Source organism: Ranitomeya imitator, chromosome 8 (genome assembly GCF_032444005.1).
Source record: "Ranitomeya imitator isolate aRanImi1 chromosome 8, aRanImi1.pri, whole genome shotgun sequence".
Taxonomy (NCBI): domain Eukaryota; kingdom Metazoa; phylum Chordata; class Amphibia; order Anura; family Dendrobatidae; genus Ranitomeya; species Ranitomeya imitator.
In genome coordinates, this window is record NC_091289.1 from 161,682,255 (window position 1) to 161,693,403 (window position 11,149).

The 11,149-nt window shown below is 43.9% G+C and overlaps 1 long non-coding RNA gene across 1 annotated transcript in view; it reads left to right on the forward strand.

The window, feature by feature from the left end:
• Nucleotides 1–6,833, forward strand: part of LOC138647474 (uncharacterized) — a 28,542-nt gene extending 21,709 nt beyond the window's left edge. Inside the window, exons 3-4 of the long non-coding RNA XR_011314980.1 lie at nucleotides 6,009–6,122; nucleotides 6,235–6,833. This is a non-coding gene — a long non-coding RNA (uncharacterized lncRNA). The remainder of the gene's footprint in view (nucleotides 1–6,008; nucleotides 6,123–6,234) is intronic.
• The last annotated feature ends 4,316 nt before the right edge of the window (nucleotides 6,834–11,149 follow it).

Sequence of the window (11,149 nt, forward strand, 5' to 3'; positions counted from 1 at the left end):
TCAGCTCTATTTGCACTTTGTTGTCCTCAGCTCTTCATGCATTTTGTTGCCCTCAGCTCTTCATGCACTTTGTTGTCCTCAGTTCTTTGTGCATTTTGTTGTCCTCAGCTCTTCATGCACTCAGATCTCCTCAGCTCTTCATGAACTTTGTTGTCCTCAGCTCTTCTTGCACTTTGTTGTCCTCAGCTCTTCATGCACTTTGTTGTCCTCAGCTCTTCTTGCGCTTTGTTGTCTTCAGCTCTTCATGCACTTTGTTGTTCTCAGCTCTTCATGCACTTTGTTGTCCTCAGCTATTCATGCATTTTATTGTTATCGGTTCTTCATGCACTTTGTTGTTCTCGGTTCTTCATGCACTTTGTTGTCCTCAGCTCTTCATGAACTTTGTTTTCCTCAGTTCTTTGTGCATTTTGTTGTCCTCAGCTTTTCATGCACTCAGTTCTACTCAGCTCTTCATGAACTTTGTTGTCCTCAGCTCTTCATGAACTTTGCTGTCCTCAGCTCTTCTTGCACTTTGTTGTCCTCGGCTCTTCATGCACTTTGTTGTTCTCAGCTCTTCTTGCAATTTGTTGCCCTCAGCTCTTCATGCACTTTGTTGTCCTCAGTTCTTTGTGCATTTTGTTGTCCTCAGCTCTTCATGCACTCAGATCTCCTCAGCTCTTCATGAACTTTGTTGTCCTCAGCTCTTCTTGCACTTTGTTGTCCTCAGCTCTTCATGCACTTTGTTGTTCTCAGCTCTTCTTGCGCTTTGTTGTCTTCAGCTCTTCATGCACTTTGTTGTCCTCAGCTCTTTTTGCACTTTGTTGTCCTCAGCTCTTTTTGAACTTTGTTGTCCTCAGCTCTTCATGCATTTTGTTGCCCTCAGCTCTTCATGCACTCAGATCTCCTCAGCTCTTCATGAACTTTGTTGTCCTCAGCTCTTCTTGCACTTTGTTGTCCTCAGTTCTTTATGAACTTTGCTGCCCTCAGCTCTTCGTGATCTTTGTTGTCCTCAGTTCTTCATGCATTTTACTGTCCTCAGCTCTTCATGAACTTTGTTGTCCTCAGTTCTTCATGCACTTTGTTGTCCTCAGCTCTTCATGCACTTTGTTGTCCTCAGCTCTTCATGAACTTTGTTGTCCTCAGCTCTTCATGAACTTTGTTTTCCTCAGTTCTTTGTGCATTTTGTTGTCCTCAGCTCTTCATGCACTCAGTTCTCCTCAGCTCTTCTTGCAATTTGTTGTCCTCAGCTCTTCATGCACTTTGTTGTCCTCAGCTCTTTTTGCACTTTGCTGTCCTCAGCTCATTTGCACTTTGTTGTCCTCAGCTCTTCATGCATTTTGTTGCCCTCAGCTCTTCATGCACTTTGTTGTCCTCAGTTCTTTGTGCATTTTGTTGTCCTCAGCTCTTCATGCACTCAGATCTCCTCAGCTCTTAACGAACTTTGTTGTCCTCAGCTCTTCTTGCACTTTGTTGTCCTCAGCTCTTCATGCACTTTGTTGTCCTCAGCTCTTCTTGCGCTTTGTTGTCTTCAGCTCTTCATGCACTTTGTTGTTCTCAGCTCTTCATGCACTTTGTTGTCCTTAGCTCTTCATGCACTTTGTTGTCCTCAGCTATTCATGCATTTTATTGTTATCGGTTCTTCATGCACTTTGTTGTTCTCGGTTCTTCATGCACTTTGTTGTCCTCAGCTCTTCATGAACTTTGTTTTCCTCAGTTCTTTGTGCATTTTGTTGTCCTCAGCTTTTCATGCACTCAGTTCTCCTCAGCTCTTCATGAACTTTGTTGTCCTCAGCTCTTCATGAACTTTGTTGTCCTCAGCTCTTCTTGCACTTTGTTGTCCTCAGTTCTTTGTGCATTTTGTTGTCCTCAGCTCTTCATGCACTCAGATCTCCTCAGCTCTTCATGAACTTTGTTGTCCTCAGCTCTTCTTGCACTTTGTTGTCCTCGGCTCTTCATGCACTTTGTTGTTCTCAGCTCTTCTTGCGCTTTGTTGTCTTCAGCTCTTCATGCACTTTGTTGTCCTCAGCTCTTTTTGCACTTTGTTGTCCTCAGCTCTTTTTGAACTTTGTTGTCCTCAGCTCTTCATGCATTTTGTTGCCCTCAGCTCTTCATGCACTTTGTTGTCCTCAGTTCTTTGTGCATTTTGTTGTCCTCAGCTCTTCATGCACTCAGATCTCCTCAGCTCTTCATGAACTTTGTTGTCCTCAGCTCTTCTTGCACTTTGTTGTCCTCAGCTCTTCATGCACTTTGTTGTCCTCAGCTCTTCTTGCGCTTTGTTGTCTTCAGCTCTTCATGCACTTTGTTGTTCTCAGCTCTTCATGCACTTTGTTGTCCTTAGCTCTTCATGCACTTTGTTGTCCTCAGCTATTCATGCATTTTATTGTTTTCGGTTCTTCATGCACTTTGTTGTTCTCGGTTCTTCATGCACTTTGTTGTCCTCAGTTCTTCATGAACTTTGTTGCCCTCAGCTCTTCATGAACTTTGTTGTCTTCAGTTCTTCATGCACGTCGCTGTCCTCAGCTCTTCATGCACCTTGTTGTCCTCAGCTCTTCATGCATTTGTTGTCCTCAGTTCTTCATGCACTTTGTTGTCCTCAGCTGTTCATGCATTTTGTTGTCCTCAGTTTTTCTTGAACTTTGTTGTCCTGAGCTTTTCTTGCACTCAGCTATCCACAGGTCTGCCTATTACATAAACTTGAGTACTGTATTATCTGATTAATGGCAGACAAACTCATGATAGCAAAATTTATTATTCATCCTCTTGTGTTACAGGTAACTGCGTGTGGTTTAAGCATACCTGAAATCTGAATTATTTGAAAACTATGTAAATATGAATTGATTGGATAGACAGACAGACAGATGAAGATGATAGATAGATAATAGATAGTCTAAATTTACCAGATGGAACCCTTGCAATATACCAATCTTCAGATGATTCATAAATTCTGATTGGCCACAATCTGCTTATACATGTGACTCATCCATAATGTTTTAATCTCATCTAATATGTTGTGACTTAGCGATCCTTCTTAATGGACATTTAATAGGAATTACAGTTTAGTATAATCCTAGACCATAGGGTAGACCAAAGTAGAGAAACACTATTCAGGATGTGTTTGAACTTTCCGGTATTAGTGATGTAGATAAGAAGTATCTCCTGCCAGTTCCAGTGCTCATCCTCTCGATTCAGCAACAATCCACTTATTCCCCAGAAATTCCAGACATTATATGGCCAGATTTAGATATTATTTTGGGGGATTTTAAAATACTTTTATTTCTTATACCAATCTATATAATGCATCCCAAATGTGTATTACTGTTAAGTCTCATAAGGAGCTCTACAAAATAGAGAAAGATTTAAACTCTTTATACATATATGAGTACCTTTGCACATTAGATACACTACATGGCAGAGCCGTAGCTAGCGGTTCAGCTTGGGGGGGGGGCAAAACATGAGTGGACCACTAACCAGGTAACCCTGATTTAAACTATGGTGGTGCACCCTAAATGTGGGTATAGGGGAACCTCAGCAGATGACCACGCTGTTACCAAAAATAAATCTCTACTCGAAGACCAACACTGATATTACCGCTATATAGTGACCATATTGTGGTAGATATCAGTCCTGCAGAACATGTAAGAGATTATTGCACAGTTGTAGATGGTGACTTACAGAGGAAGTTCTTTCTGATGGAATCGTTCACTTTTCCCCTCTTTTCCATCTGGCCCAGACCAACATGACAACTTCTTCCAGCCAGGACTAGTCTGCAGAGATTACAACAAAGACACATCTGACTTCTCACATTTCAGGCACTGTCCCCATCTATTCCCAACCTGCACAAACTCCTCATCCTGCTAATACCCAAATACTGAGCCCCTGCTGCCATATGTGTCTGTATTACTCACCTACTGTGTGGTAGCAAAACCGTTCTCCTCTTACTGCCACACATAATAATGCCACCACTGTGCCCTTACATAGTAATAATGCCTCCTTTGTGCCCTCTAGATGGTAAAATTGTCCCCTAGAAAATATCAATGCTCTGTGCAAGTGCCCTAAAAATAGCGTCCACATTTTGCCCCTAGAAAGTGATAAAGCCCCATGTGCACCTTTGACAGTCACGATACTCTGAGTACTCCATTAATGTCATATAGAAAAAACAAAATCCATAAAGGCATCTTTAGAAAAAAGAAGAACTGACATTTAAACCTCTATTGAAGAAGATCTTCACATTGAACATATGGTATTAATTAGACTCAGCCACAGAGGGACTAATTAAAGCAGGGGAAGTAAAGAGAGAGAGCTAGCACTTCAAACTCCATTGAAGTAGGGGCCTCCTGCAGTGATTAGATAATTACAGCAGGGAGATTTGCTAGGAAGAAGACAACCTGTCTGAGATCTGTTTACACATAGGCAGATAATTTCAGGGGCTTCCTTTGTTCCAAGGAAGAAGCTTCTTCTCTTCAAAGAAAAACTTGACAATTGCAGTTTAACACTCTGTCTCCTGTGTCCAGTTATGAATATTGGGGTTTGCATTGATCAGAGATTTATGGTACAAATATTTTCATCATCGTAGTGAAGGTATGAACAGAAGTCATTCACTCACATCACCGTAAGGCCATTCTAACCCCACCAACTTAATATCGTCTGATAGATGATACCATACATACCATGTTTTGTCTTTATAGAAAGATAAAATTGTGATAAGAAACATGGTGACAATAGCTACCACCTCGCACCTCCAGGGGTGAAGATATACTGTAAATTGGGGAACTTATAAAAACAAAAAGAAATGAGCATATACTATACTGTAAATAAATCAGTAAATAATAATACTACATGTAAATAGCATAGGGTACCTAGTTAATGTTATTTTGATTAAAAAAAAACATAAAAGCCATCCTATCAAGACAAGGTGTACCCATCAGGATGGTCCTAACCTTTCCATCACAAGGTGTACCCATTGGGATGGTCCTAACCTTTCCACCACAAGGGGTACCCATTGGGATGGTCCTAACCTTTCCACCACAAGGTGTTCCCATTGGGATGGTCCTAACCTTTCCACCACAAGGTGTACCCATGGATACGGTCCTAACCTTTCCACCACAAGGTGTACCCATGGAGATGGTCCTAATCTTTCTACCACAAGATGTACCCATGGGGATTGTCCTAACCTCTCTCTAGTATTAAACCCTTATCATGTGTCAAACAGCTTCAATATGAATAAGGGCAGAGCAGGATGGTGCCCCGACTGAGACACCCATTTACGGGTAGGTATATAGATTAAATAATTAGCTTAGCAAGGGGGGCACACCCCTTTTTTGTAAAAAGTACAAGATATTGCAGCAAAACCAAAGAAATGAGCAGGAGCATAAGTTGATACACGTGCAATGTGTAAGATCACGTACACACTGTGGCCATTTCACAGACAAAACCTAAGAAAAAAAAAACAAAGTGAGCCTATACCCTACAGGAAATAAATAAGGAAATTTCAATAGTACATGTATATTACTACATAGGTACTTAGTTAATGCTATTTTGATCGAAAAAGCATAAGTAGAAAAATAAAGATATTCCTAAAAAAATTATTCTGAAAAATAAAGATTAAATTATATTGGGTAAATTAATTATTCCATTCTGATAATATTTCCTGCCTCGCTGTTTTGTGTAGATTTTCACCCACTGAGCACCAAAGCGTTGCCCTCGCCACATACCTCTCTTACAGAAGTAGTTGGGTATCTGTCTCCGTAGATCCCCGCAGCGATAACGTTCCCGCTCTGAATGCTGAGCGTGTAAATTACCGTATCAAAGAGCAGCCATGTAAATTGCCTTCCCAACTCCTGCAGTGAAGCTGCAAATTTGTCCATTACATGAAATCATCCTTTTTTTGTTGCCGGTGATTTAACATTAACATCGCACCACTAATTCGGCAGAGACGTGCTGCTTCTCCTTTGTCTTCCACCATCTCCCAGAGCGCTATAGATAATGTAGATTAGGTATATTGTTAAATATTCATTTTTCATTTTTTTTAGGTTTGATGGGGGATTGTTCGGATGACAGCTGGAACTGTTGTGATCACAGGAGGAATCCTAGCAACTGTGATACTTCTATGCATCATCGGCGTACTGTGCTACTGCAGACTTCAGGTGAGAGTATAACCCGAGGACTAGATGATCAAATATTAATGTCTTGTAGCATAGATAAGTATTAATATATTAAATATAAAAAAATAATAATAAAAAACTATTTTCCATACAGTATTACTGCTGTAAGAAAGACGACCTAAATGGGGAGGCAGAGGAGGACTCAGGCCACCAGCCTCACTCACACTTCCCTTGCCATGACTGCTCTTCATCCCACCTGGATGGAGGGTTCCCTCCGTATACAGCTCCAGCCTACTCTCCATACGGCTCCCCATATATCATACGGACTGCAGATACCATGTGCAATGGAAGAGAGAGAGATTCATACACTCCGCCTCACTACACAGAAGCAGGACCCCTTCTTGTGATGGGGGGTACCCCGAGCCTCTCTAGGGGGCTGCGCGCTCTCAGTACACAGGTATGAACTGGAAATGACCAACACAACCCTGAGAAGTTCTAAACCTGCCAAGGATTTTAAACCACTATCGTGGATCCACGCAAGCCAGCCATTTTTATTCATGGGCGTTCCCTGAACCGTTTTGGAACAAAAATCTTTACAACATAACCTGTAAAAAAACAAAAAATGGTAAATGTACTGTACATATCGACGTGTTTATTGTAAGAGCGATATTGTGATCATGTCGAAGATCAATTCGATGGCGGAGAAGAACGGGGGATGATGCCTTTGCTTGAACAAGATGTATTTCACCACCAGCTTGTGTTTGACTTTATTTTTTCATGGAAGGAAAGAGGAAAATAAAATACAATATTTATGGGGCTTTTAATTCGACATTATTGCGGGTGTATACGAATATCATATGGTACATTATAGAGACTTTTTCTAAGTTAACTAGACTTTAACCCCTTCCCGACCCATGACGCCACGTAGGCGTCATGAAAGTCGGTGCCATTCCGACCCATGACGCCTATGCGGCGTCATGGAAAGATCGCGTCCCTGCAGGCCGGGTGAAAGGGTTAACTCCCATTTCACCCGATCTGCAGGGACAGGGGGAGTGGTAGTTTAGCCCAGGGGGGGTGGCTTCACCCCCTCGTGGCTACGATCGCTCTGATTGGCTGTTGAAAGTGAAACTGCCAATCAGAGCGATTTGTAATATTTCACCCATTATAACGGGTGAAATATTACAATCCAGCCATGGCCGATGCTGAAATATCATCGGCCATGGCTGGAAATACTAGTGTGCCCCCACCCCACCCCTCCGATCGCCCCCCCACCCCCCCGATCTGGCCGGTACACTGCTCCGGCTCCCCTCCGCCCTGTGCTCCGCTCCCCCCCGTGCTCGTGTCCGCTCGCCCCGTGCTCCAATCACCCCCCCGTGCTCCAATCACCCCCCCTGCACTCCGATCCACCCCCCCCCCGTGCTCCGTTCCACCCCCCCGTGCTCCGTTCCAGCCCCCCCGTGCTCCGTTCCACGCCCCCCGCGCTCCGTTCCACCCCTCCCGCGCTCCGATTCCCCCCCCCGTGCTCCGATCCCCCCCCCCCGTGGTCCCCCCCCACCCTATCATACTTACCGATCCAGCCGGGGTCCCGTCCGTCTTCTCCCGGGCGCCGCCATCTTCCAAAATGGCGGGCGCATGCGCAGTGCGCCCGCCGAATCTGCCGGCCGGCAGATTCGTTCCAAAGTGCATTTTGATCACTGAGATATAATCTATCTCAGTGATCAAAATAAAAAAAATAATAAATGACCCCCCCCCTTTGTCACCCCCATAGGTAGGGACAATAAAAAAATAAAGAAATTTTTTTTTTCCCACTAATGTTAGAATAGGGTTAGGGTTAGGGGTAGGGGTAGGGTTAGGGTTAGGGGTAGGGTTAGGGGTAGGGTTAGGGTTAGGGGTAGGGGTAGGGTTAGGGTTAGGGGTAGGGTTAGGGTTAGGGGTAGGGCTAGGGTTAGGGCTAGGGTTAGGGTTAGGGTTAGGAATGTGCACACGTATTCTGGTCCTCTGCGGATTTTTCCGCTGCGGATTTGATAAATCCGCAGTGCTAAACCGCTGCGGATTTATGGCGGATTTACCGCGTTTTTTTCTGCGCATTTCACTGCGGTTTTACAATTGCGATTTTCTATTGGAGCAGTTGTAAAACCGCTGCGGAATCCGCAGAAAGAAGTGACATGCTGCGGAATGTAAACCGCTGCGTTTCCGTGCAGTTTTTCCGCAGCATGTGTACAGCGATTTTTGTTTCCCGTAGGTTTACATTGAACTGTACACTCATGGGAAACTGCTGCGGATCCGCAGCGTTTTCCGCAGCGTGTGCACATACCTTTAGAATTAGGCTATGTGCACACGGTGCGGATTTGGCTGCGGATTCGCAGCAGTGTTCCATCAGGTTTACAGTACCATGTAAACATATGAAAAACCAAATCCGCTGTGCCCATGGTGCGGAAAATACCGCGCGGGAACGCTGCGTTGTATTTTCCGCAGCATGTCAATTCTTTGTGCGGATTCCGCAGCGTTTTACACCTGTTCCTCAATAGGAATCCGCAGGTGAAATCCGCACAAAAAACACTGGAAATCCGCGGAAAATCCGCAGGTAAAACGCAGTGCCTTTTACCCGCAGATTTTTCAAAAATGGTGCGGAAATATCTCACACGAATCCGCAACGTGGGCACATAGCCTTAGGGCTAGGGTTGGAATTAGGGTTGTGGTTAGGGTTAGGGGTGTGTTGGGGTTAGTGTTGTGGTTAGGGGTGTGTTGGGGTTAGGGTTGTGATTAGGGTTATGGCTACAGTTGGGATTAGGGTTAGAGGTGTGTTGGGGTTAGTGTTGGTGGTAAAATTGAGGGGTTACCACTGTTTAGGCACATCAGGGGTCTCCAAACGCAACATGGCGCCACCATTGATTCCAGCCAATCTCGTATTCAAAAAGTCAAATGGTGCTCCCTCACTTCCGAGCCCTGACGTGTGCCCAAACAGTGGTTTACCCCCACATATGGGGTACCAGCATACTCAGGACAAACTGCGCAACAATTACTGGGGTCCAATTTCTCCTGTTACCCTTGTGAAAATAAAAAAATGCTTGCTAAAACATAATTTTTGAGGAAAGAAAAATGATTTTTTATTTTCACGGCTCTGCGTTGTAAACGTCTGTGAAGCACTTGGAGGTTCAAAGTGCTCACCACATATCTAGATAAGTTCCTTGGGGGGTCTAGTTTCTAAAATGGGGTCACTTGTGGGGGGTTTCTACTGTTTAGGCACACCAGGGGCTCTGCAAACGCAACGTGACACCCGCAGACCATTCCATCAAAGTCTGCATTTCAAAAGTGACTACTTCCCTTCTGAGCCCCGACGTGTGCCCAAACAGTGGTTTACCCCCACATATGGGGTATCAGCGTACTCAGGAGAAACTGGTCAACAACTTTTGGGGTCCAATTTCTCCTGTAACCCTTGGGAAAATAAAATATTCTGGGCTAAATAATTATTTTTGAGGAAAGAAAACGTATTTATTATTTTCACGGCTCTGCATTATAAACTTCTATGAAGCACTTGGGGGTTCAAAGTGCTCATCACACATCTAGATAAGTTCCTTTCAGGGTCTAGTTTCCAAAATGGGGTCACTTGTGGGGGGTTTCTACTGTTTAGGCACATCAGGGGCTCTGCAAACGCAACGTGACGCCCGCAGAGCATTCCATCAAAGTCTGCATTTCAAAACGTCACTACTTCAATTCCAAGCCCCGGCATGTGCCCAAACAGTAGTTTACCCCCACATATGGGGTATCACCGTACTCAGGAGAAACTGGACAACAAATATTGGGGTCAAATTTCTCCTGTTACCCTTGGGAAAATTAAAAAATTCTGGGCTAAATAATTATTTTTGAGGAAAGAAAACGTATTTATTATTTTCACGGCTCTGCATTATAAACTTCTATGAAGCACTTGGGGGTTCAAAGTGCTCACCACACATCTAGATAAGTTCCTTTGGGGGTCTAGTTTCCAAAATGGGGTCACTTGTGGGGGGTTTCTACTGTTAAGCCACATCAGGGGCTCTGCAAACGCAACGTGACGCCCACAGAGCATTCCATCAAAGTCTGCATTTCAAAACGTCACTACTTCACTTCCGAGCCCCGGCATGTGCCCAAACAGTGATTTACCCCCACATATGGGGTATCAGCGTACTCAGGAGAAACTGGAAAACAACTTTTGGGGTCAAATTTCTCCTGTTACCCTTGGGAAAATAAAAAATTGCAGGCTAAAAGATCATTTTTGAGAAAATAATTTTTTTTTTTATTTTCATGGCTCTGCGTTATAAACTTCTGTGAAGCACTTGGGGGTTCAAAGTCCTCACCACACATCTAGATTAGTTCCTTTGGGGGTCTAGTTTCTAAAATGGTGTCATTTCTGGGGGATCTCCAATGTTTAGGCACACAGGGGCTCTCCAAACGTGACATGGTGTCCGCTAATGATTGGAGCTAATTTTCCATTTAAAAAGCCAAATGGCGTGCCATCCCTTCCGAGCCCTGCCGTGCGCCCAAACAGTGGTTTACCCCCACATATGGGGTATCAGCGTACTCAGGACAAACTGGACAACAATATTTGCGGTCCAATTTCTCCTATTATCCTTGGCAAAATAGGAAATTCCAGGCTAAAAAATCATTTTTGAGGAAAGAAAAATTATTTTTTATTTTCATGGCTCTGCGTTATAAACTTCTGTGAAGCACCTGGGGGTTTAAAGTGCTCAATATGCATCTAGATAAGTTCCTTGGGGGGTCTAGTTTCCAAAATGGGGTCACTTGTGCAGGAGCTCCAATGTTTAGGCACACAGGGGCTCTCCAAACGCGACATGGTGTCCGCTAACAATTGGAGCTAATTTTCCATTCAAAAAGTCAAATGGCGCGCCTTCTCTTCCGAGCCCTGCCGAGTGCCCAAACAGTGGTTTACCCCCACATATGAGGTATCGGCGTACTCGGGAGAAATTGCCCAACAAATTTTATGATCCATTTTATCCTACTGCCCATGTGAAAATGAAAAAATTGAGGCGAAAAGAATTTTTTTGTGAAAAAAAATTACTTTTTCATTTTTA